This window comes from Phalacrocorax aristotelis, chromosome 11 (assembly GCF_949628215.1).
Source record: "Phalacrocorax aristotelis chromosome 11, bGulAri2.1, whole genome shotgun sequence".
NCBI lineage: Eukaryota > Metazoa > Chordata > Aves > Suliformes > Phalacrocoracidae > Phalacrocorax > Phalacrocorax aristotelis.
The window spans coordinates 4,512,942-4,539,350 of NC_134286.1; positions in this window are offsets into that span (position 1 = coordinate 4,512,942).

Sequence of the window (26,409 nt, forward strand, 5' to 3'; positions counted from 1 at the left end):
AAGCAGTAGCTTTCTACTGTATAAAAGGAGTATGTGATCAGAAGTTCTGAAGAGAAACACAGAGCTATAAGAGCAAGGAGAGAATTCTTTTCAAATTCATTCCTGATTAACCGAAGCTGTTAAACAAATTGTTAAAACTCAGAATATAGACAGGGCAAAATCCTACTCAGCAATTGGATCGTTACCAAAATTTTGCAGACCTAGGAAGGAAAAAGGAAAATTAATAATGTATTTTTGCTTGGTATCTTTCATGTGCAGGTTAACTTGAGTAAAAAAAGAAAACATAAATAATAGATTAGCAAGTAATTTGAAAGCACCTTTGTGCCTTCATTGCAACTGGATTATTTTTTAACTTCTACCATGGCAGGGGGAACACAAGGAAAATGAATGGAATATGTAAGGAAAAATAGATATGTCTCAATTTAGAATATTCCACTGTTACTTTCATGAAATAGGGAGTGCAAAATACAGTGAAATCGAATGCAATGCCAGCCCATGGAAAATGCCAAGGTATATGTTAGAGGAATTCCCTGCTGAATAACACTGAACACGCAAATAACTTAGGCAGCAATGAGCTAGACAAAAAAGGTAAAAGCAAAAAGTATTGCAAGAAAATATGAAGATCTCAAGGTTAGATATTCACAGCTAGATATTCAAAGGTCATAAAATAATACAAACATGAAAAATCTTTGTAGAAGCCCTTCAAAAAAAACCCAAAACCAACAAACCCAAACAACAAACTAAACAACAAAAAAAATCCCAACAAAGAAAGAGGTATGTATTCCCAGCACTCCTGAGTGTGAAAAGTTGTCTGAGCTTGGGAGTCTTCATGATATGGGATAAGGTTTATTAGCAAGAACATCTGAAGAAGCAGACTCCTAAGATTATGTACAAAAAAAAAAAAAAAATCAATAAAAAAGGGCAAGAATAAGGCAAGGTGCATCAGTATTTTACATGGAGCTGTTAATGTCCACTTGAAAAGAAGGTAAAATGACAGAAATGCACACTGAAAACTAAGTTGAGATAGCATTGTTCTGATACTGTACAGTGTATTTAATACAAAAATATCAATTACCTACAAATCTTACCTGAGGAATAGCTACATTCAGGTTAACTTAAGCCTTTCAGTCGTATACAGAATTTCAGGAAAAGGCAAGGGTTATTAAAGAAAGAAATGACTGACGATACTTATGGTTTGATTATTAGCAAGGGACTTGTTAATTAATAAGATATCTAGAAATTATTCATAGTAGAAAACAAGAAACATCTTTATTTAATCTGTTGATTAAAAAGACACAGCTAAAGGGAAAAACTGACAGAAGCTTTTAAAATTTTAAACTTTGCAGAGATGAGAAATTTGTTTAAATGAGGCAGCTTTTCCTTTAAAGTATAAATTAACACCTTTATTAGATATTTCAAATATTTGTCCTAGTCTTTGCCACGGTTTCTAAAAACTCTCCTCTGAGATGGGCCAGTTCCATTGAATATTTGTTTAGGGTAAGAAACAAGGGCTGAAGTTAGGTCATGGGTTTCTAGTTATTAGCTCATTCTAACTCATTCACATGCTCTCTAAGCTCAATCTTGTATTTTCCTATAGGAAAACAAACATCCAGATCTCAAAGAATGAATGCCTTCTAAATCAGCTTTTGGATGTTAGCTTAAAAATAATTTCAGCTTCTTAACTGCACTTCCCAAATTCCCCCATTACTGGCTTTCACATTGAGTAATCAACGTTTGTGATCAAAACTGCTGCTCAGGCTTACAGCAGCAAGTTAACCCAGTCTGGAGACCAAAAAGTTTAAAATCAGTTCACCACTGAGGTTTAAAATAAATAAAAAAATAACAGAACCCATTCTTTTTTTTTTTTTTTTTTTTGAAGAATCACAAATCACGCTGTGTCACGTTCTATGCACCTCAACAGTAAACAAACAAGTTAACTGTTAATTCCCTTCAGCCTTCTTTTGCTTGGTTCCCTTGCAGGTTCACCAATAGTATTTAAAAACTGTACTATCCCTATTGCAAGTCTAATTCCTTACTTCTGTCTGATGTAAGAGTTGCTAGAAGGCAACATTCAAATACCTACCCACTGTTGTGTATAAGATGCCTGCAGTAGAAATCACACAGTATTTTTACTGTTGAAATACATAAAAGACAGGATTACTGCCCTGAGAAGTTTGAAGTAAAATTAAAATAAGCAAGAAGCATAGCGACATGACAGGCAAAAATACTTCTGTACTGGGACGGTCTGTAAAAGGTTAAGCAAGAGAATTAGGTTTTAAAGAAGGACTAAAAATAGATTATAACCATTATTATTTAAATATGGCCTTTAACTGCTTCTACATGCCAAAAGATGCCATTTCTTTTAATTCATTTCTGTATCACTGTGAACTCCCAAATATATTTTTCCTTCCTTAGAAAAATATCTCACAATAATAAGGAGACCTTTTCGCAGATCCCACAAAGTTAATTGAAGCAAGGTAAGTACTAAAGTTAATTGAAGCAAAGAAAGCTCAGTACCAAGGTGAAGTCATCTTCACTTAGGGTTCATATTTAGTAGGCAGTCAACCTAACAACACTACTAAAGGGAATAAAATTTGGTTTGTCAGATTTAATGATACAGAAAGTAGAGAGATGGTATTAAAATGTAGTACGGGTACATAGTCTGAGAGAGTTTATGAGCCCTAGGTTTTATTACTCATATTCACCTGTAGGATCGGACGCTCTATATTATAACGCAATATTCAGATGTTCGGAGCAAGGTTGTGACACTGCTGTATAAACCTTGTAATGCAAAAGGATTTAGTCTCCACAAGGTAAGTCTTCATACACATTGTTTTATACTTTTAAAGGTTTTAAGAAACATAACCTTTCTATTGAATGAAACATAAAAACATGATCATGGCTACCTTCACTGATTTGGATTTTTTCTGTTAATTCTCTAGATTTGTCTGAAAATCTAAATCTGGCAGAGTCAACTCACTCTGTAGCCCTTTCTTAAACAACCAATTTGTTGTTTTTCTGTTCCTATTCTTGATCACAGAGTTCTCTTTCTTCTCTACTTCAAGTATAACACATTTGCTCATCTCTTCTTTCCCATCTCCATATTACAAATTAAGCTTTATTAATAGGTCTGATTTCTATAGATCCCTACACCCTTTTTTCAAACCAAATCTCTGCACTTCTTTAGGCTTAACATACTGCATTTAATTAAAGAAAATTAATGTGGACCATCTTGAAATTGCTGCATTTTCAGAGTCTGTTAAAAGCCCTTAACTTATTCTGGTTTTAATATCTTTAGATATTTGATTAAATAGTAAAGAAATAAATGTCTATTCTCATATACTGAAATGATAGACTGCAGATTAGTAAAAGCAAAGAATGCCAAATTTCATCTTCATTATATTACTGTGCATTTTCTCTGTAACAATGAGATAATCCATTTCCCGCTAGAATTTTTGGTGTTTTGCAGAACAGTAAACAACCTAAAGGACAGACTCAGCTTCTCAATGTGAGAAATGGTTAAATAAATATATCATAGTACATAAACCAGATTAAACATAGTAGATTAAGGAGCAAAATCTGAATAACAAATTAAAAACCCAACTGGAGGAGATAGGATTTTTAGCTGTTATTAACAGAGGAAAAACTATTAAGCACACATATAAGTAATATTTTTTCAGTCATTTTATTTTCTCACATGAAGAAGCTAGTGCTGCTCCCCCAGTTTTTGATGCTCTGTGATGATGATGTCTGGATAATTTGGCTCAGAGTCAGGATATGCTACACTAGGGTGCAATTGGATTTACCTTCCTTCTGCCCTTTGCAGGTGCAATATCTTCCTTACAACCACACTCCTGCCTGCTCTTTCTCTATAGTTCAACCACCAATAGTTTTTCCCATCCCATGACAGCAAAAGTATTGGATCAGTGTTAAAAATCTTTTTTTTTAATGATGGAAATAGAATCATGCTATTATACAAAAGGCCCTAATATGACTAATCCTAGGGTCAAAAATTTCCCTCATGAAGCATTTTCCAGGTATCAGCCAAATGTCCATCAGGGTAGGTTTGGTCTTCAAGTGTTCTTGGGAAAAAAAATGCAGTGAGATCCCTGGTGAAACCTACAGGGGTTGATAGGTTTACCTTTAATGAGCACATATTCTGAAAATGCAGACAGTTTTATCATTGGGGAAAAAAAGGGGGGTGGGGGTGCGATTTGGACTGGCATAACTAAGGACAGGAATTTCAGAATAGGCCAGAATTCTCTGTAAAGCACCTACCTCGGAGCCAGCTGCTGACTGGGAATTTCTAGAATTTAAATGAAAGGTGAAAATTCTATTAGGTGCCCAATTATGGTTGTGCAAGTAAGAAAAACATGGTCTCTAATTTTCAAAAGCGCACAAGGCAAATACTACACCTGAGTGTACACTTTCGCATCCTCACATTCCTTTGTAAACTAATTTTTCAGCTGAGCCATGAAGAGAGATATTAAAAGTATTTACAAATGAGTTAATAATTATCTAAAGTTCTACTTTTATCTTTGGCTTAATTTAATGGTGCTTTTTAACTTATTTACCAATTCACACAGCAGTTCCTCTGCTGCTTTGTACGTATTATTGTTGACATTTATAGATGCACAACTTTTCCTGAATTGAAGTCAACCTAAACGACGGCCTTTTCAACATTATTAGTCTTTTCGTATCTTTTGGGTTGAATGCTTAGATTTTTTGTCATGTGTATTTATGTCTATAGGTATTCAATAACAATAAGCAAATTGTTCAAAATCATTTTTTTCCCGGCAAACTAAAATTGATTGTTTCATGTCAAGCTGAGTGAAGGTTGCACTTGGTAGAAAAAGATTTTTTGCAACTCCTGAATGTGGTAATATTCTTCCACCCACCTTTTCTTTTTTTGCCGTGATTTCCAAAATTAAGTTTTTCTTTAATCTGAAAAAGACAACTTTCAAGAAACCCCAGAGAAAGAAATTATGAACCATTATAACCCTTATGATGTTAAAGCTCAAAGGTACTCAGCTGCATGGTAATGGGAGATGGGTGAGTACTGAGGAACTACACAGTTACAGACACCAGCAGTCACTTTATCCCACAATTAACAGGAATGAAACCTGCTCGTCAAGGTAAGAGTGTCTTGAGAAGTACAAGAAACCTCATTCTCATAGAACAACTCTTTACATCGGAAAATTTTTTAATATACATGTTTGAATTGTGGGCTATGAGATAAATAATTTTCCTATTTCTGATATTACACAGTTTTCAATCTTTTTGCAGGTGGATGACTATTGAAACATAATGTACGAAACTTCTGTTTTAACAGAAAGAAAAAGACAAATACATTTAAAAATATCTATGTGTAAAAATACACTGTGGTAAATATATACACTACTCATTCCCAGGTATGCTTTTAACCTTTGGAAGAATTAAGCATTTAGATACTGTACTAAAGCCTAACTACTCCAAAAAATTATTAGAATGTATGCTGTATTATGTTTATTAATTATTTACTGTGAATTTATATTCTCTGAAAGTTCAACATTGTTATTGATCAACATGGTTTCATAACTTCTATTCACGATTAAAAGGATTTATGTGCAACTGTAGTATCTTGTTATATAATTAGGATGAATAAAAAGTGAAAAATCATTCACTAAATTAATAACTAACTAATAATTATTTGCTGATTATTAAAACAACAGTTTTCAAACTGCAGCAAAGAAACAGAGTTGTGTAGCTGCTTAGTAAAATCCAAATATGCAAGTGTGAAGCACTTCTCTTTTTCATACACGCCCTCCTTCTACGAAGACGCAGTAAACTTTGATATATTTAAAATACCCTAACTTGCCTTTCTATTTTCCTGTTTTATCATCCGTATATAAATCTCAGAGGGAAAATCAGCTGATGATCTGTGTCTCCAAGCTAGCATTCAATTACTCTCTTCCCTCTGGATCAGTTGTCAGGAGCTGTGCAGTGATAGTAGCACTCCTGCAGCGCACATCTGAAAAAGTTCTTCAAACGCTGATCAAAACACACGGTTTACAGGCAGCTTCTCGCAGTCCCACTTGTGTGATCCAAACCCATGATATAGGCACACAGAGCAGCGTTTACCCATAATGTCCATTCCTTATTATTACAGCATTTTTCTTCAGTTCTTAATATGCTCACTCAGTTTCATTCCCTTCACAGGTAAAGTGGCTTTGCTTTATAGAAAAAGACAGAATCTTGCTTTTAACTGTTACTTTTCATGGGGAAGACTATTTAAAGATCCCACAACTGAAGACCCTAAGGCTGCTGAAATGAAATAAAAGTAGTTCCTTTGAAACAATAGCAAAATTTATGTACTGAATTTCTGACATTTCTCTTTAGAAACCAGCTTCACTAGCCTGGCAGAGATATGGTGTTTGAGACATCAAGGGACAGCAGGGACAAACAAACAAATCCCCCCCAAAATAAAACAGAAAACAACCCATACTAAATCGGTTAAGAATAATAGGTATGAAGGAATAGTGTGAAAACATAGCAAATTGCAGAGAAGGTTAGTGCTGATTTAGCTGTGTGTATGCTGTGCATTACAAAGAACACCAAGATGGGATACTAAGAAGTCCCATCTTCCTTTGAGATCCTTTGTGGCTGATACCTCCTTAGCTCTCTCCATGAAAGATCAGTTAAGACCAGGTCCAGCCTGAGGTACTTCTCTGGGTTTTTCAAACAGAAGCACTGCTGACCCTGCCTCCCCTCCCAGCCCACCAGGAGCACCTGCACTGCAGAAGTGTTCCCCAGCACGTTCCAGTTCCTCAGCTCTGCAGGTACCAAAAATGAACACCGCGCTTTGCCAGCGTGTGCAAAACCATGGCAAAGCCATTGCTACTGTGAAACGGCGTGTAGTCTGTCGCAAGGTTGTATAGGCTTCTGGGGCTGCAAAGCTAACTCTGAGTAAAAATGGTTTGTGCTCTAGGGTAAGGAGCGTTTTCCTTTGCAGCTGCTCTAGGTAAAGAACAACAAGAAGGCATAAAGGTGTGGGGGCACACAACCACCAGCAGACAGAAAACTCTGGCCGTTACCCGATCACCCACATGAGTAACAATCACCCAGCAGTCAGGACTGTGGCTTATGAACGTATACGTGAGCGTTAGGAAGAACTGCCTAGTACTAGGGAAAGGGTAGCAACTGTCAAGGGCATTTTGGTTGTGTTTTTTGTTAAGTAAAAGGAGTAGTAAGACAAAAGAAATCCTTTTTATATTCCATCAGCTCTGCACCAAGCAGAGTCTGCTAGCAGCGGAAGGCTATGCTTTTCTTTTAATACATTCTTTTCTGGCCTTGACCAAAAGAAAAAGAAAACTGAAAAAGCAAACTGGCAGAGAGGTAGCAGAATTATTGACAAGATGAATTATTTCTTTAACACAGCTTAATATGTTCCCATCGTCTATAAATTCTTACAGATAAATAATTACCGTTTTATACTTTCTCACATATTCTAATAAGAGTATGGCTTTGCCTGGAACCTGATGTGAGACCTGTTCTAAGCTGAATGGAGCCCAGCTAAAATTATCTTTTAAAAATCACTACTGTTCTCTGGCCTGTCCTTTGCTTAATGAAAATTACAGTCCAGTGAGAAACTGAAGGGGGACACTGAGCTACCAGTGTATAGAAGGTATATCTATCAGAAGACAGGGAGATCTAAAAAGATCTGGATTACGATACTAAAACTATTCTGATTAGAGTGAAAATGTCTTCAACATCCTATATTACATTCTTTCTTCTCAGTTGTAATAAACCTAATAAGAGGGAGGACAAAGAACACAGACTGGTTTTGGCTGGGGTAGAGGTAATTTTCTTCACAGTAGCCAGTACGGGGCTGTGTTTGGGATTTGTGCTGGAAACCCTGTTGATAACCCAGGGATGTTTTCGTTCCCGCTGAGCAGGGCTTGCCCAGAGCCAAGGCCTTTCCTGCCCCTCACCCACCCCACCAGCGAGGGGCTGGGGGGCACAAGGGGTTGGGAGGGGACACGGCAGGGACAGTGACCCCAGCTGACCCCAGGGATGTCCCACACCACATGGCGTCACGCTCAGCACACAGAGCTGGGGGGAGAAGAGGGATGGGGGGGACGTTTGGAGTGATGCCGTTTGCCTTCCCAGGTCACCGTTAGGCGTGACGGAGCCCTGCTCTCCTGGGGATGGCTGAGCCCCTGCCTGCCCGTGGGAAGGGGTGAATGAGTTCCTTGGTTTCTTTGCTTGTATGCACAGCTTTTGCTTTGCCTGATAAACTGTCTTTATCTCAACCCACGAGTTTTCTCACTTTTACTCTTCTGATTCTCTCCCCCATCCCACTGGAGGAAGTGAGCGAGCAGCTCTGTGGGGCCGAGTTGCCGTCTGGGGTTAAACCACAGCAGAATGACAGAATCTTCCATGTTTTGTTATCAAATCCAATGTTTTATGTTAGCCACTGCCAAGCTCACTTTATGATGAACAAGTCCTGGAACTATGATTTCGTCCTTTATAATTACTGAGGAAATTAATGATGCAGCGTAGTTCTAAATCAGTGCGATCTCTAATAAACAAACACTAGAATCCTTATGGATTGCGAGCACAGTAGATTCAACAGCGTCTGCCATTACAAAGGGAAAGATTGCCTGTGAGCATCAGGATGCGCAATCGCTGGCCAGTGTCATTTAGTATTTCACGTACTTTGGGGCTGACTTCACCAGATCCAGACAAAAATACTACTACTCTTTAACAAGCATTCCCTGGGAGCATCTGCCAGAACAGAAAAACAAGTGGTTACTCAGTAAGACTTATAGTTAGTAGACATATAATACCCAATAGGAAATAATCACTTATGCAGTACAAGAGCCGAGCGAGGAATTTTAAGAGGGGCTGCATAATTGACCAATAGCAATATCTGAAATAACACCGCTCAGGACAAGATTAATTTAGTCTCATGCAACAGGGCCTAATTCAGTCCTACAGGCATCAGGAAGGCATGTTATCTTACATCCAGCATTGCAGATTGGACTTAGTGGCATTATGGGATATTTCTGTTTTTTCTCTGAAGCATATAGTATTAGCCACTTCTGGAGGCAGAATATCAAACATTTATCTGCACCTATTTCCTTCATAATGAAGGACTAATTCTACTGTATTACAATAGTAGAATCTAGCAATGAGCTGGAGACCAACCAGAGAACAGTGTACTGGAGGCTTCTACGTGATACTGTAACAAAAGCGGCAGCCTGGCTTGGCCGGCTCCCTTAGTAGGATTACAGTTTTGACGCTTACCAATGCATTAGCCTTGGCAGACTTTGAATGATGCCTTGTATATTTATTTAAACATAAATTTCTAGTTCTGGACTCCCTTTCAAAGGGCTGAGAAGGTAGGCTTACTTAGTGACAGTGTAGGATATGAAGGTATTGTTTGCTATTTCCATAATATCTGTAGGGTTTGAAACCACACTCTGCTATGAATTTTCTATTTGAATCTCAACATGTGACCAGTTTAGATAAGCAAAACTTACTCCCTTTTTGGGGTGATAACAGTGCCATACAGCCCTGAAAGTTAAGCTACAAGACACTTTGCTTCCCATTCTAATATAGGATTGCTGCAAGATTTTATTATTTGAAAATGATGAAACTTGACTACGGACAAGTTTCAGCTACTGAAATAAATTAAGCTTCATCTAAGACCTAGAGGAAAAAAAAAAGCTGTACTTGACACATTTCCTACTTGAAAATGAAAATCAAGTATATAACAGTTGAAAACCATGAACTTTTATTAACAAAAAAACCCATTCCATCTTGTATGCTAACCTAAGGAACAAGTTCATGCCTTCCTCCATCTTCTATCACCCCAGGGCTGTGACCTGACATTACATTAATCAGAACCAATAAATATAAAAGATTGTACTTGCAATGAAGCTGAACATGAAAGCGGAAGAAAGAAATTAGGATTTGCTTTAAGGACATCTATTTAATAAGTTTTTAGGTAACACTAAACGATACCAAAGTTGCAATTTTGTGTTATTGCATTTTAATTTTATATCAAATCTTTTAACTTTTCATTTGTTACAAAATTTTGTAACAAAAATTATATCTGCACTCATTAATGTAATGAAAATGATTAATCCATATAAAATTTTGTCTAAGCATGCAACTGTTCAGTTTTGTATAATTTTAATATCAGTATTATTATTAAGATCTCTCAACTAATAAATCTGAAATTGTAGAAGATCAGATTTTTAAGAACTGCTGCACTGTGCTTCAGAACCATGTTCTCCAATAATCACCTCTGATTATTATATTATCTGAATATTTCAATTAAATAGTTCCTATTGAAAAACAAAGAAAAATTAATGAAAAGAAGTCCTTACGAGTTACTCTACTTTAAAAAGGAGGAAGAAAGCGTTTCTCCAACATAAATTTTGCTGGATTGTTTCGATTTGGATTTGGATTTCAGGTCCATTGTTGCTCTCCATTGATCTCCAACTTTTTCAAACTTATTTACTAGTCCGTGTCCATTTCTGCACTGTCCTGGACACTGCTATACAGTACAGTGGTATATAGAGCTGCTTTAGCATCTTTATTAACTATAATGAAAATTCAGATATATGTTTCATAGTGACATTCAATGTATGATTCTCTGGTGCTGTATCTGCATCCTGAATTGGGCTCACAAACCTCATTTCTATTAATCTTCTAGAAAGATGAGAACTGTGTATGTCCACGTATATATAAATAAAGGAAATGTAAGGGAAATCTCAGAAAGATTATCATTAAGGATTCAAAAAGAAACCCCATCCGCTTTGTTTAGGAACTCTTACGGAAAATTACTTGCTGCTTTGCAGGGTTTGAATAGGGACGGCCTGTGCAGTGACTGTAGTGAAGTCAGAAACCCCGAGATCCATCCTGCTTCCACCGTGGCTCTCATTCTTTCTGTGAATGTATGTGACTTTAGGTGGCCACAATTCAACAAGCAAACACTCCCCGTCAGAGCCACTAACTAACTGTAATACTCTGTCCTGTTTTCGACTGGAGTTAATTTTCTTCCGAGTAGCTGGTACAGTGCTGGGTTTTGGATTTAGGATGAGAAAAATGTTGATAACACACTGTTGTTTCAGTTCTCGCTGAGCAGTGCTTACACTAGCCAAGGACATTTTCAGCTCCCCCTGCTCTGCCAGGTGCACAAGAAGCCAGTAGGGGACACAGTGGGGACATGGCGGGGACATCCCCAGCTGACCCCAGGGATGTCCCACACCATACGGTGTCACGCTCAGCACATAAGCTGGGAGGAGGAGGAGGAAGGGGGCGACATTCAGAGCGATGGCATCCGGCTTCCCAAGTCACCGTTAGGCGTGACGGAGCCCTGCTGTCCTGGGGATGGCTGAGCCCCTGCCTGCCCATGGGAAGGGGTGAACGAGCTCCTTGGTTTGTCCTACCTGTTAAACTGTCTTCATCGCAACCCACAAGTTTTCTCACTTCTCACTCTTCTGATTCTCTCCCCCATCCCACCAGAGGAGTCAGCGAGCGGCTGGGTGGGGCTTGGTTGCCAGCTGGGTTTAAATCACAACATACGCCCTGCACTTCAATCTGGAGGCAGAAGTGTCAGGTAAATTTCTTTGCTCGTTCTCTGATGTTCTTCTCTCACAGCCTGACGTATTCAAAAGGTGAAGAGACCAGCTGATTTACTCCACCTACAGTCAGACTTTTCCTGAATATTTTGCAAACTGCAAATTGTATGTCTTGCAGGACAAACACAGAAAATCTTTTGAGAGTTCTATTGGTAAGATGTCCTTCCACATTTATAGGGAAAGGATTTATCCGTATTTGTGTGCCACAACAAGTAAGCATGTCCTCGATAATTTTTCACAGTTAGGAACCCAGTAAAATCACCCTGTCTTTCTAAAACCCTTGGAGATGCCCTGGGCCTTTTTTAAACCTTCAACAGGAAAAGAGAAAAAGCCCTCTGAAATTCAGTTAACACTTCCCAATCTCCTGTATCGTTCCATAAACATGCAGTACATATGTCCCTTTACAGAAAGCTATTTTTTCTCATCTGTTGGGAACGATATCAGCTTATTTATCTGGTTTGAAAGATGAAATTTGATACCTTCTGCTGTAACGTCTAGGAATCCTAAGATTAGAAATATATTGCAAAGGTGCCACCCCCTTTTTTTCTTTCTTTCTTAAAAAGTCTTCTATTTTTTATTCTCAGTTTTCTGAGAGCCAATCATCTCAAGACAATAATGGTTGGAAACAGATATGAAAAGATGATCTTTAATATATTTCATTTATTTCTCCCACTTGTGATATAGGGAATCATATTCAGAAAGAAGATTTTATCAATGAAAGAAAAAGAGAAGTCTGAACAGGAAAAAAACCTGTACTTTTTTAAATTGAGCAGCAAGACCAAAGATTATATCAACTGCTTGAACTCTTAATTAGTAATGAGAGTGCTTCTTCCATTACTGTCATGTATTTGGAGAAGAAGGGAAATGCATTTACCTATGTTTAGAGGCTATGGATAAATTTCTTTCAGGTTCATTCCAGTTTACGTTAGGAATGCAGCATAGCTGTGGCCAGGGTAATTGCCAGTTATCTCTTTATACAGAATACGTTTGGAGGAACACAGGTGTTTTCACAAGGCTAGGCAGTAATCCAGCTCAGAAGCAAAGGCATCTGCTGATCCATTTTAAAAGTTACTACTGAAGCCAGGTACCACACACATATACATGTGTTCAAATATCCACTGTCATGCACTTTTTTTCAAGGTATTCAGTTGTTTCCTCAAAAAATGAATGAACAGTTACTGAGCATATGTTTTCAGTGTGGAAGCTGCTCTATGTTTCCATCTTAAACAAAAAAAATTGCATGTGTAAAACTGTGGAATATGTGAAGTTTTCATGCTCATTAATCCAGCTGACAAATTATTTGTGAATTCAAGTAGAAACAGATACCATTTTTCCAGCTAATTTTTGTGGAAACTTCCTTCCAGACCACCAGCAAAACCAGGTTTCTCAATGTCTTGAATGCTTAAGAGAAAGTCCTTACACCATTCATGTCCCACTTACGCTTTTAGAATGCTTTAGGAACAAGTCTGTCTCTTTCCCCAGAAGAGAATAATACCCCTCGTGTACCACTTACCTGCTTTTCCACCAGGAAAACCAAAAATCCAAACCTGAACATTTTCTTGAATGAGGACCTCAGCCTATTTCCACTATCTTGGATTTATTTCACCTGCAGAAGGACATTTCTGTTATTAGCTTCAGCTACTTAATAACTCATTTTCTTACTGATACAGATACACTTTCCAGACATACGGTAACTAAAGTCTGAACAACATGAAGAAATTTGATAAAGAGGGGTGGGGGTGGGCTAGAAGTGGGGAAAAAAGGGAGTTATAGCCTATTTCTAAAGAACAGGCACAGATAGACATCTATTACGTTCTTCCCTTTCCCTTTTCCCAGGATTTGCTAAGGAAAATTCTGCTGGCATAGAGAGACATGCCTGCATTTAAAAAAGATTTTTCTGCATTATCCTTAATATCAGCAGTATATTTCAATCCCTTCCACTCGGAAATTGCTGTTCAAAAAGAATTCGCTTGTAACAGGATTTTATTCCTCTAGTTCATACAGCACAAGTGACTTCTTTACTTATGACTTTTTTTAATGTTGTTTTGCATAATGGATATAAAAATTGTCTTGCCACACGTAAGTGAAATAATTAATTTTTATACCATTTTTCTTTGCTGTTCTAACAGGGTTTTGAAAATCAGTGAAAAACAAAGGAATTAATTTTAATTAATAATTGTATTAAGATCACTTTGGCCAAGGAGCTTACTCTGTTGGGTGGTGTGAGGTGAATAAAAGGATAGGTAACAAAGAATGCGGACACTGGATTGGAATAATCATTGAAAGAAATTGATCAAGTTTGTTTCTTCAATATGATTCAAAAGTTTTCCTGATTTGTATTAATAGAAGTTGATACACATGTACACAATTAATCAAAGTTTATTTTCTGCAGGTCTGGGTTTGTCGTGCTGACCATTATTGAGTGTTTTGGGCCTCAGTACCTCCTTAGATTACTCCTGCACATTACAAACTGGCTTCCAGCTGGGCTAATACATCTGGGAAGGGGCCGATACACGTGCACACTTTTGGTTTGGTCAATACATGAGCCTATACACTGTTTTCACAGAAAAGGCTTAACTGTCTATATAGAGGTTTGGAAAGACTACTTAGGGGAAAGTATCATCTGAAATAAATAACAGATGCTTATAGAAACTGCCTAATCCAATGAATGCCACTTTTCTCAACATTTTAGAGCTACGTCCTTGTATAAAAATAGAAAAATATAAAATAGTTGTAAAGACTACGAAAAATTTACAATCATACAAAGCATGTGAAATCAAGGAAAGGAGCAAAACTTCTCTGGATACACTATAAAAGTGATACAGCATTCTTAAAACAATATAAAGATCTTAAAAAAAATCTAAATCTGGAAGGTTATATTGCCTCAGCATTAGAATTGGAATTCCCTATAAAATGAATATCCTAAAACTCTGTTACAGAAAATGAGGCCTCAGTTGAAATAATCTACAAATACTTGGGGACTTTTAGAAAAGGAGGTTTTCCATTCCATTATCTCATTTCATTTTCACATCCACATCCCTCAAATAAAGCAAATGGACAGCGATCACAGCATTCAGTTTTCAATTTTTAAAAAACTAAAGGAATCCTGACAATAGTTATTTAGATAACATCAAACTGAAAAATATATATAATTGTCCCAAAATGAATACAGAAATCCCAATCCACTACACATAAACTGAATGCCCTTGTAAATTAGTGTACAAGTAATGCACGTTAGTTGAGAAGGATTTACTTTACTACATGATGAAATATTATTAATATGTATATGGAATGTGTATCAAACGTTGGTAAAATGTATATGCAGTAATATGTAATGTATGGTAAAACTTAGACTGCAAATGGTACTACCTTTCCAAAGGGTGGTTCTCCTACTCTTCAGAATTTTCAACATTCATAATTTTGATTTTTCTATAAATCACTGTTTTGTTTTTGACCACTGCGTTTGTTAAATGTCTTCCTTTGAAGATTTCTGGTTTTAAGCATCTGTGTGCAAAAGGAACCAAGAAAAGCCTGGAAACGTCTGCAAGAGGGCCTCTCAGAAAAGAACTATTTTTGTTGCTGAATATATTTTTTGTATCTTTGCACGTTAATGGGTATTCTGAAAGTTATCTGGATTAAGCGCCATCAAAGTTAACAGCTTCTTTTTATAAGACTTTATCTTTTTCATTTTAAGATGTTATTAGAATAATAAAATTGCTGCCTGGTGGGATGAAAGCAGACTGCTATTTAACATATTTAATGACCATCTGGAGATTTTTTATTCAAAGTTTTATTTTGTATTTTCTCTTAAGCACTGCTTACTTTTTTTAGAAAATCTCATTTTTCCTTCCCAGTTTGGAAGCACTGCGAGGTACCAACATAAAGGCCTTGACTCTACTTCTTTATCACTTTTTATCTCTTTGACCTTTGGTTATTATCAAGCTGATGTAACTACCCTAATCCAGAAAATCAGCCATCGTTCTTGCCAGAGGAAGGCAGAGGAGGGCAGACTTGAGGGCTGGAAGGGGAAGTATCCTGGGTCTACGACGGCAGAACTACAAAAGGCAGGAAAGCATTTGGCGCCATTTGCCCCCTTAACCAGCTATGGTAAACTCTTTGGGTGTTCTCACAGTCAAACATTCAGAGGAACAAGCAATATTTAGCAAAACCAAGGAAAAGGAAGACAGGACTTACCCTGTGCGTGGAGAGTCCGATCATCCTGGCAGGCTGCTAGCGGCAGAGACCGTGCTGTGGGGCTGGCACCCCAGGGCCCTGCATGTGGCTTCCGCGGTGGCATTGCCTCCCTGAAGCTTGGTTCATGCTCCTTCACGTCCAAGGCAACCAGCCCCCTCAAGGTGGGCACACCAAGCATCACCTCCACATATAGAATACCTGCTTAAAGACTTTTATTGGGCACACGAAGGAATGTTTTGGTAGCAGGAGGGCTGCGGGGGCAGACCCTGTGAGGAGAGGTCGAGGCTGCCCCGAGCCAGCTGCCGTTCGTTCCATCCAGACTCACCACGGCCGCAGCTGAGCCAGCTGTGGGGCTGGCGGGGCCACGGGGAAAGCACCTCTGAGGGAGGGAAAACGCTGCCGGGAGCGAGGGGGAAACTGAGGAACGGTCCCGGGAACAGCAAGGCCAAGGTAAGGGGAGGGGGAGGACGTGCTCTAGGCCCAGAGCAGAGATTTCTCCACAGCCTGTGAAGAGACCATTCAATGCCATTTTAAGTAGTAGGTAAACTTCTTTGTTTTAATTCTATGTTTTTTATGTGTTTCAGATTCTTTCTGGTTATGAAATATAAAGAAATTCTCACATGTCACCTGGCTTTGATCATCTGTGTTAACAGATCATCTGCAGTGCAAGTATTAGTTGTTAATAACATGATTATTTTCTTCTGAAGACAAACACAGATGGGGGGGAAGACCAATTCGGTCATCACATTGTATTTGTACTGGGTGTCTGGCATCATTTTCAGAAAACATTGCTCTGTCTCTGTCCTTGCTGGTTTTAATATTGTATTCATTAATAAAATAGTTGAATTGGATATCATCGTGTACGTTATTTGGAGGTCAATGAATAATATCTTTAAATAATTAGAGCTAATTTATTAATATCTTTTCAGAATTTTGTGCTATGCAATTGTGAGCTGTTAATTGAATGGCTTGTTAACATTTACAAGTAGCAAAGAAAATATAATAATAATACATGGCTCTGTATTTGTGCAAAAAAGTTAAATAGAACTAGCAGGACTTTTTTCATCTATATTGTTCTCAAAAAAGCATTTATCAATTTACTGTATATGGCTAGCATGCAATATAAAACTTAACAGGAAGAAAGTCGGGCAAACTCCCTTACAGATCTCTCTCAGCATTTCGATCACTGTTTATCTGGTCTATTCTTTCTATATCCAATTGTATTTTGTGGACAATTAGGCAATTGGAATAGCAGGCATCTTTCTCAGAACACATGCCAAGAAGCAATGTATATCTGTGTATATTAATGGGTGGAAATTTAGCACCATTTATATATGGACATATGGCATTTTAGGTAAGTAATAAATAGGGAGACAGAAACATCTTGTGAGGAATACTGTTGGGGGTGGGGCGGAAAGACAGAACATATTCAGAGTAATGCAGGACTAAAGCGACATGTAAATGGCAGAGTAGAATGTCTTAAACATTTTGTTAGGAATCTGAAAGAGCGAAGGCACCACTGACAACCAGCCACCCTGTGAATAGAAGTTTAAATGCATTCATACAAGTGTTTGTGCTGTGAGGAATGGAGCATTCCTTTGGAAGTGACAAAGCATTTCCAGAGTTATTGCTGGCAATAATATGAAGTTAGCTCAATGAGCTGAAGGTGCTCCTACAGCTTATCTGAACTGTCATATCCTTGAATCACCTTTGCTTCCATGAACAAATCTGTTGGACTTAGCAACTAAATTATTTCTAATGTTCATTGTTATTGTTTATTATCTACAGCGACACATTTCAGTTCACATTTCAAATCTGAAATGCAAGGAGAAATGAGTCAGGTTCTTAAACATGAATGAATTGTTTGGGACGGTTCACAGATGTAATTTCGCTATTTCTTCAGGCTGAGAAGGACATCAGTAACTGAGTTTTTTTGGAGGCAATAAAATCTTGCCTAATTCTAGCTCAATGTAATCTATGGTTGTCGTGCAAATGTTTGAATTATGTCTAAAGAAACTATTTACAAGCTGAAAGGAAAGACTCCAAGTGTAATTTCTTCTTATTAATACCTGTGCCTTTTATCTTTCCCCCTAAAGTTTTGCTTCCTGCACTGCATTTAATGAAATTCAGAGTGGACCTCCAAACCTCCCCAGCAGCACCTGGGCATCTTTGCCTCCACATGTCCCTTTGGAGGGACATCTCAGGAAAGTAAGTCTCTGGCATGACAGATAACCGTGGCTCCTAGTTTATGTGCTCTTTCCTACAGGGACCAGCACAAGACCTCAGGTGTCAGAAGCAGTCATTATGGAAGTGGAGAGAATGTTCTAGGTAATTAAAAAAACCCAACACCCTACCAAAAGCTCTTACCAGCTAATAGTAATTTAATCCTTCTGTGAAGGAATAAGCACTACTAGTGTACAAACCAATGCTACATGTGCCACTATATCAAATTTCAAACACTAAGACAAAGTTCAATAATCCAACAATATTGTTAGATTTATGGGGAAGACATACACAGCAAGAAATTGTAAATAAGACTATCCTTCAATCCACACACACAGTGGCAGAGAAAAAACCAAAACTACGTGCTAAGAATGAAAGATTTTCAAACAGCAAGAACTAGGTTGGAGAAAAAGAGGTGCTTAGTATATTAGATCTCTTACATCTCCACAAACCACGTGAAGCTGATTCACAGAAGACTGAATCCCCCATACTGAGCCTTATAACAGCACACACAAAGGTCTTGGATCATAGGAGACCAGTGGAGAATCTTGCAATTAGGTCTAGGAAGAGAGATTCTGCATATGACAGCTTCATTTCATGACTGGCAGTTCCCTGAATTAGCTCTACCGTGTCCAACCATACAAATACCTCATGCAAAATAGCAACTTTATTCTGCGTTTCCCTTATATTAACTATGTGCACCAGACTGTAATGGAAATAAAATAAGTGACGGTACAAGGAAACTACAGGTGATGACTTCATGCAATTTCAAAAGCGTTTCAGAGACTACACATATTCAGAAGGGAAAGTCAGAAATACTTAAAAGGCCATGAAAAATACAGAATCATAGAATCATTTACATTGGAAAAGGCCTTTAAGATCATCAAGTCCAACCCTTAACCCAGCACTGCCAAGCCCACCACTAAACCATGTCCCTAAGCGCCATGTCTACATGTCTTATAAATACCTCCAGGGATGGTGACTCAACCACTTCCCTGGGCAGCCTGTTCCAGTGCTTGACAACCCTTTAAGTGAAGACATTTTTCCAGAGGATGGAGATTCCCCTTAGCCCTCCTTTTGCTGCTAATGTATTTAGAGAAACATTTTTTGTTGTCTTTTATGGCAGTACCTAGATTAAGTTCTAGTTGGGCTTTGGCCCTTCTAATTTTGTCTCTGCATAACTTCATGACATCCTTATAGGCCTCCTGAGTTGCCTGACCCTTCTTCCAAAGATCATAAACTCTCCTTTTTTTCCCTGGGTTCCAGCCAAAGCTCTCTGTTCAGCCAGGCCAGTCATCTTCTCTGCCAGCTCACCCTTTGGCACATGAGGACCGCCTGCTTCTGTGCTTTTAAGATTTCCTTCTTCCAGAATGTCCAGCCTTCCTGGACCCCTTTGCCCTTCAGGGCTGCCTCCCAAGGGACTCTGTCAACCAGTTTTCTAAACAGGCCAAGGTCTGCCCTCTGGAAGTCAAAGGTAGCAGTTCTGCTGACCCCCCCTCCTTACTTCTCCAAGAGTCAAAACCTCTATCATTTTGTGACTGTTATGCCCTAGGCATCCTCCAACCCTCACATCACCCACAAGTCCTTCTCTGTTCACAAACAACAGGTCTAGCACAGTGCCTTCCCTAGTTGGCTCACTCACCAGCTGTGTCAGGGAGTTATCTTCCACTCACTCCAGGAACCTGAGACTATTTCCTCTCTGCTGTATTGTATTTCCAGCAGACGTCTGGTAAGTTGAAGACCCCCATGAGAACAAGCTATAGCGATTTTTAGACTTCTCCCCGCTCCTTACAGAATACTTCATCTTCCTCTTCATCCTGGTTGGGTGGTCCATAACAGACTCCCACCGTGATATCTGCCTTGTTGGCCCTCTGCCTGATTCTTACCCATAAACTCAACCCTATCATCACCATCATTAAGCTCTAAGAAATCAGAACACTCCCTAACATACAGGGCTACCCCACCACCTCTCCTTCCTGTCCTCTCCCCTCCCCTCCTGAGGAGTTTATAGCCATCCATTGCAGCACTCCAGCTGTGTGAGTCATCCCACCCGGTTTCCTCCTCCTGTTCGTTGCCCATGCTGCGTGCGTTCGTGTAGATGCACTTCTGCAGGGCTATTTATCCTGCCACCTTTTTGTTGTGACAAGCCCTAATTCCTGTGTGACCATCCTCAGGCACTTCCATGGTTTCTAACACATCCATAACCCTTGCATCTTTGCTGCTGTGTGGCTCTCCATCTGCTTCCTCCCCTGAGACAGCAGACCGAAGGACCTCACTAGCACACTGACCCTCAAACGTTGGCGTGCCATCCCCAGGCTTATCTCTAGCGAGCCTAGTTTTATCCCTTCCCCCACCCAAATCTAGTTTAAAACCCTTTCAATGAGCGCTGCTAATTCCTTGCAAAGATCCTTTTCCCGCTTTGAGTACTCCATCTGTCGCCAGCAGGCCTGGTGTCGTGTAGACCAACCCATGATCAAAAACCCCAAAATTCTTCTGGTGACACCAGGCTCAGAGCCAGGTGTTGATCTGCTGGTTCTTCCTGTTTCTTCCCTCATCATTCCCTGCAACTGGAAGAACAGAGAACACTGCTTGGGCTCCTGATCCCTTAACCGGTTGTCCATGTCTAGGTATACAGGATAAATTTGCAGAAGTGCTGTAATCCTTCACCATAATAGAACACACAACACATGGACAGCAGAACTGCAGTAGAAAGCTCAGATAACTGAACTACATTTGTCTTAATTTACTTCACTGACCTATACATCATATTTGTCACACCTTTATTTTTCTGCAGTTTGACTATGACATTGCTACCAGATTTTCTTTGTAGTGTCAAAGATTATGTATTTAAAATTGTTAGGAGTATCTTTATTTAGCTCATCCTCTTAATTCAGTTGAATCATAATTGAAACAGAACAATAGACACAACACAAATTTTCTTCTAAAAATAAGCGTTATGTACTGCTATATTCTTTCCACTATTGGAAAATGACTGTAAAACTATATAAATGGTAATTGTTGAATATTTAAAAGTAAACAACTACCAGAATTTGAAAATATAAAATGGTTGTGCTAAACCAAGGCCAAATTTTGGAGTAAAAGTTGAAATTTGAGTATCAACACAAGCTGGACAGTAAGTTAAATGTAACCTGGCATCCTTCTGCACTGCAAAACACATTGACTGTCATCAGCCATACATTGTATTGCAGCCAGAGAAGTAAATGCAGTTCTAAGTACCCCAAGATATTCTGCACTGTCTGGGCTGCCTTTGAGAACTTCAAAGTGAGGCTGACTTTCCACACCAGTTGGAAGTTGTTTACATCCAGTAAGGCACTTGGCTACAAGCTGATCAAAGTTGAGTGTCCTCAGAAGCAAGTCCTTGGATTCTAGAGGTCCTAATTGTGGTTGGCATGAGGACTAAAGGCAGCCTCTGTAAGGAGAAATAAGACTGAATTAGTGTAATTTATTTCACATTTTCATATTTCTGAGTCTTCAGCTTTCATCTCCATAACACTAACTTTTTTTTAAATAATCTTGTCATCTCTAAAGATAAATGCAAGCTGTATTTCAAACAGATTTAGTATTCGGCATAATTTTTTTCTCTCAAGATTTCTGTTCTTCCAAACTTTTATTCCTTGTTTGCTGGACTCACAACAAAACAAAAAATACTCCGTGTTCCTCTTGAGTCATGTGAGTGTGCCCTCATGATTCATTCTCTTTCATTTCTTTCAGTCTGCCTTACTCTTCTTCAGCAATGCCTTTCAGCTGAGCACCCTCTGGTACGCTCCTCAGCTACACTCCTACAAAGTGTAATCTCCAACTGCCTCCTTTCTTTTTGCTTCTCCTATTGCCACCATTAAAAAATGTGATTTATGATCAAATTAAGTATACATCCTCTGTCCCGGGCTTAAAAATTATTTCAACAGAGATGAAATAATGTCTTTGGCATTCTTTAAAAATCCATGGAAATAATATTAGGGGCTGAAATTCTTCTGTGAGCCTTTCAACTGCAGCTCAGGTGTACAAATTCAAACTGAAGGAAACATAATATTAAAAATCACAGAGCTTACACTGAAACACATATTGTGTATTTTAATCTGCACAAAATAATTGCAATGAAAACAAATCTAATGATGTAAATTTTAACAACTGCCTTTTTAGTTTAAATTGTAAACCTGAGATGGAGAAGATGCCTGGAGAGCAAGGTGAAAGCAAAGACACGACTGACAAGTCAACATACAATCAAAATACTCCATTTCATAAATCAGCGGTGTTACACTCACAGGAGATGACTGTCAAAAATTTACCAGGGTCATACCCAATAATAATTTTATTTAGCTGATAAGCAGGCAGCTTGCTGTCGTAATTATATGTAACAGCACCCTTAAAATTCCTGTACTTACATAAATGTTGACAACACTTCAGATTTGTATTTGGGCGTTCTTGTTACTCAAGCGACTTCAGAGCCTGAACATCAATTACACTTACATAATTATTGTGCTGACAATTAATCTGAAATTCTGTGCTGAACACGGAATGTTTACTTTTTTATCCAAATTGACGTATTTGGTTTATTCCCTCAGTCACAGATTTACAGCCACCCCTTCATCAATCTGGACTAACTGCATTATGTTAATTAGAAAAGAAAGTTTAATTTCTTTCCCCCGTGTACCCAAAGCAATCAAGAGGACACGGTTGCTAAGGCGCATTCCTGTAAAAGAAAAGGATTTCTACATACTCACATCCAGCAAATGCTGATCATGTACTGAAAACAAACTTCTGTTAACAGAGAGCAATGAACTAAATTTTAATGATTAAAGATTATTGTGTAAAACTGGAAGAACTTTAATAAGTCAGAATTCAATTTGTGATTAAAACCAGTATGCTTGGCCATTAAGCTTGCCAGCTAAGGTTGAAATGTGTGTTGCAGTAAAAGAAGTTAGGGACAAATATTCAAAATTGGTTATTATTTTCCTAATAATTTTTACCACCTCCTACTATTCTTTGTAAGTAATAAAAGCCTATAAAATGTACAGACCTTAATTGTTCTATTCCAATGCATGAAGTACACACAAGAGACAATTTCCTTAGGTAAATAATTACTTGTTTGTAAATAGTTTAAATTTTGATGAATATTATATGTTTAGTTCCCTTTTTAATTTCCATACTAAATCACATACGAAACTTTTTCAAAAATAGTTGTAAATTGAAAATATTTCCCACAGCATTCCTCTGTAAATCACCAACAGTTACTACTTCATCAGACTGAAGAAATAATTGAATTGTTGTCTCCAAAACATACAGCTTGTTATGATTTCAAAGATAGTTTTACATTAAGTTCACATAAGTTAATAAGTATGCAAAATAAGAGCTGTGGGTTTATATTATTTATGGAGGCCTAGTTGAAAAAAACCTTGTTCCTAGAAAAGCCTTACCAAAGGTAACCAATATCTCAATGCAGGAAAAGAAATGTTCTACTAATCTTTTTTTTATTTTTTCTTTTTTTTCCAGTTGCAACTGTGCATTGGAAATGAACTGGAACTGGCAACCTTATATTATCAAATAATAGATTAATATAAGTATTTTGCCTAAAGCTTGATCTAATGATTGAACATTTTTGAATGTTCTGCTTCTTTGCAGGACTAGTTGCCAAGGAGTGACCTATCACAAGACAGGCCCATTCGAGGGTGTTTTAGAGACAAGAAATGCTGGGGCTTTTGATTATAGAACCTCTCTTCCATAGTCTTTAGTCTAGTGCTCACATCCAGGAGCTTCAAGGGGATACCGACTTTTCAAAGCATGTTGCTGAACAAACTGAAGACTGACAGATGTCTGAAGGCATGACAAGAAAACATTTACTCTTTCTGTGCCCATCCATGAAGAAGGTGCGTATTCTAAGAAATGTTACTACCTGATATAACCTTTTTTCTCAGCAGCTCCTGCTGCCTGCATACCAAGAATTGGTGGCCTGGGAGTGGAAATAATCTGTAGAGAGATGAGAAAGGCAACGTTTCAGCCAAAGGTAGGGTTGTTGAGACAGGATTGCTAGTAGCCCATGGATGCAAGAGGAAAAACACCAATGTAGAAAAGCACAAAATACCAAAGGAGACAAAACAAAGCAAAACAAAACCAGGGACTATAATTAGGTCAGCTGGGCATCACCAGGTCATCAGGATGATTTGATGACATCCACAGAGCTGGTAGGAGATAGCTGGTAGCTAGAGCCACACCAGGATATGACCTGGGTGCCATGGACTCCTACCCTCAGCTCCTGGAGAGGATACACAAGTGCTTAGCTCCATAGATCATTGTATCTTAGCAATCATTTATATGTGTTTTCCAGTTAATTATTGCTTTATATTTTTAAGTGATGTATATTTTGCTTGCGGTGTCTCTTTGTACCTGGTTAAAGACGCTTGACCCAAAAGAGAGGCCATGACACACTTCTGTGAGGGGTACTTCGCATAGGCTGGTGCATGCAAATGCCTCCCACACGCCACGGTAAGCCCTGTGTAGCCATGTAAGCCTCAGGCCTCAATGGGAACTTAAAAATTTCTCCTTTTCTCTATTTGTGTTTATATAGCTCAACATTTTTACCATTAAGTGTGTGCAGTGTCCAGCAATACCTATTAAAATGCCACATAACATACATGCAATAGCAAATGAGCAACACTAAAGCACAGCATTCAAAACTATACAAGAAATTCGGTGTTACATTAATTATATCAGTAACTCAGAGAACATATGGCACTTGGTAAAAATCAAGAGCCAATGCTCTTAGTCTAATCACATCTCTTAAATTTTATCTGTTATTTCAGAATTAAAGTTGTATTAATTTAACCATCAGTAAATAATTAATATTTGATCATCCTCACATGTATTTATATCTAGGGTTTTTGCCTTTATAAAATTTGAAAGCATATATATTTTAAAGGGATGTGGGCTCCCGACTTCCTATGACTTTTCTGACAGTCTTAACCTAAAAACATTTTGAATGAGTTTACTTTCTGTCCCACATGCTGAATACTAATATAAGACAACTATGGCTATAACTATACTTAAATGTACAATTTTTAGATTATTTTTTCCTTATTAGTCTTTATAGCTTTTTGCCCCAAAAAAGTTTAATTCAAGCTCTTTAGATATTAAGGTAAAATAATCCAGTATACTGTGTTCTGGAGGAGTAGAATTAACTTCCAGAAGTTCCACACAATTCCGGCAGTTCCGATTCATGAAAGACTATGTTATATCAATGTACATTAGTGCTATACCAGTTAAAAGGGATACCACTTCGCAGTTTATGCCTTGTCAACTTCAAATACACCCACACTGTTTGACAGGACTAAATTGTACATTTACTTGTCATTTCAATGCTGCTGTTATTTGAAAATATTATGGCTCTAAGCAGCAAACACAAATCACATGCTATGATTATTAAATCCTACTCGTTCATGAACCTAAAGAACTGCATTACTTCCTAAAAAGGAAGGTAAGCAACATAATAAGTTTCCTAGGAAAGCTTAAAATAAGGAATACGATTATATGTTCAGTTATACTTTTCCCTTGATCCAAACTGCAGGTAAAAGTATGATATTAACATGGAAGTGATGAAAAAAAGCTCTGAATTGTAGTGTGGCATCACATATAAGTTACTGAAGAGTGACCACCTCTGGGGTGAAATGTAGTAGACTTCTTGCAGCAATAAACTTCATAAATGTGAAGTAAAGAAAATAAATATATAAATTGTTAATGACAGTTTAGATTCATCAAAGAGCACTGTGTTTCCAATATGTCAAGAGACAAGGCAAACCCATCTAAGTAAACTCAGTCACAAAATCCTCAGGTATCCCCAAGGCCATTACTGCTATATCGCTCCCCTATCTGCTATTTGATTGTAGATCTACAAGCAACGGCTCTGAACTTCGTAACTAACAGAAAGACTAAAGAGGGGCCAAATAGGAATAGTTGAGAAAAGTTAAGTTGCAGTGATCAATAAAGTACTGGCTTTTGACACCCAAAGTCAACCTGAATATAAGTCTGCTGAAAGACTTGTTGAACATTGTGAATAGAAAACCTTGTAATTACCGTAACATATACAAATGGCATAGCTTGTAACTGCTGAACTAGCCAAACTGAATTTGACTCAAGAATGCGTAAATGTGCTTAATCTTGAAGATCTCTAAGTTACCCTGAGCTTTGTTCATTATTTTATCAGTGGAAGCAGGACATGTTAAAATACAATGCTGCAAAAAGTGCAGTCTTTAAGAATTGAAGGCATTGCATTTATATGGCAAATACATTTCAAATATTTAAATATATAAATATATGTTTATTTAAGTATTTAAATATATGTTTAAAT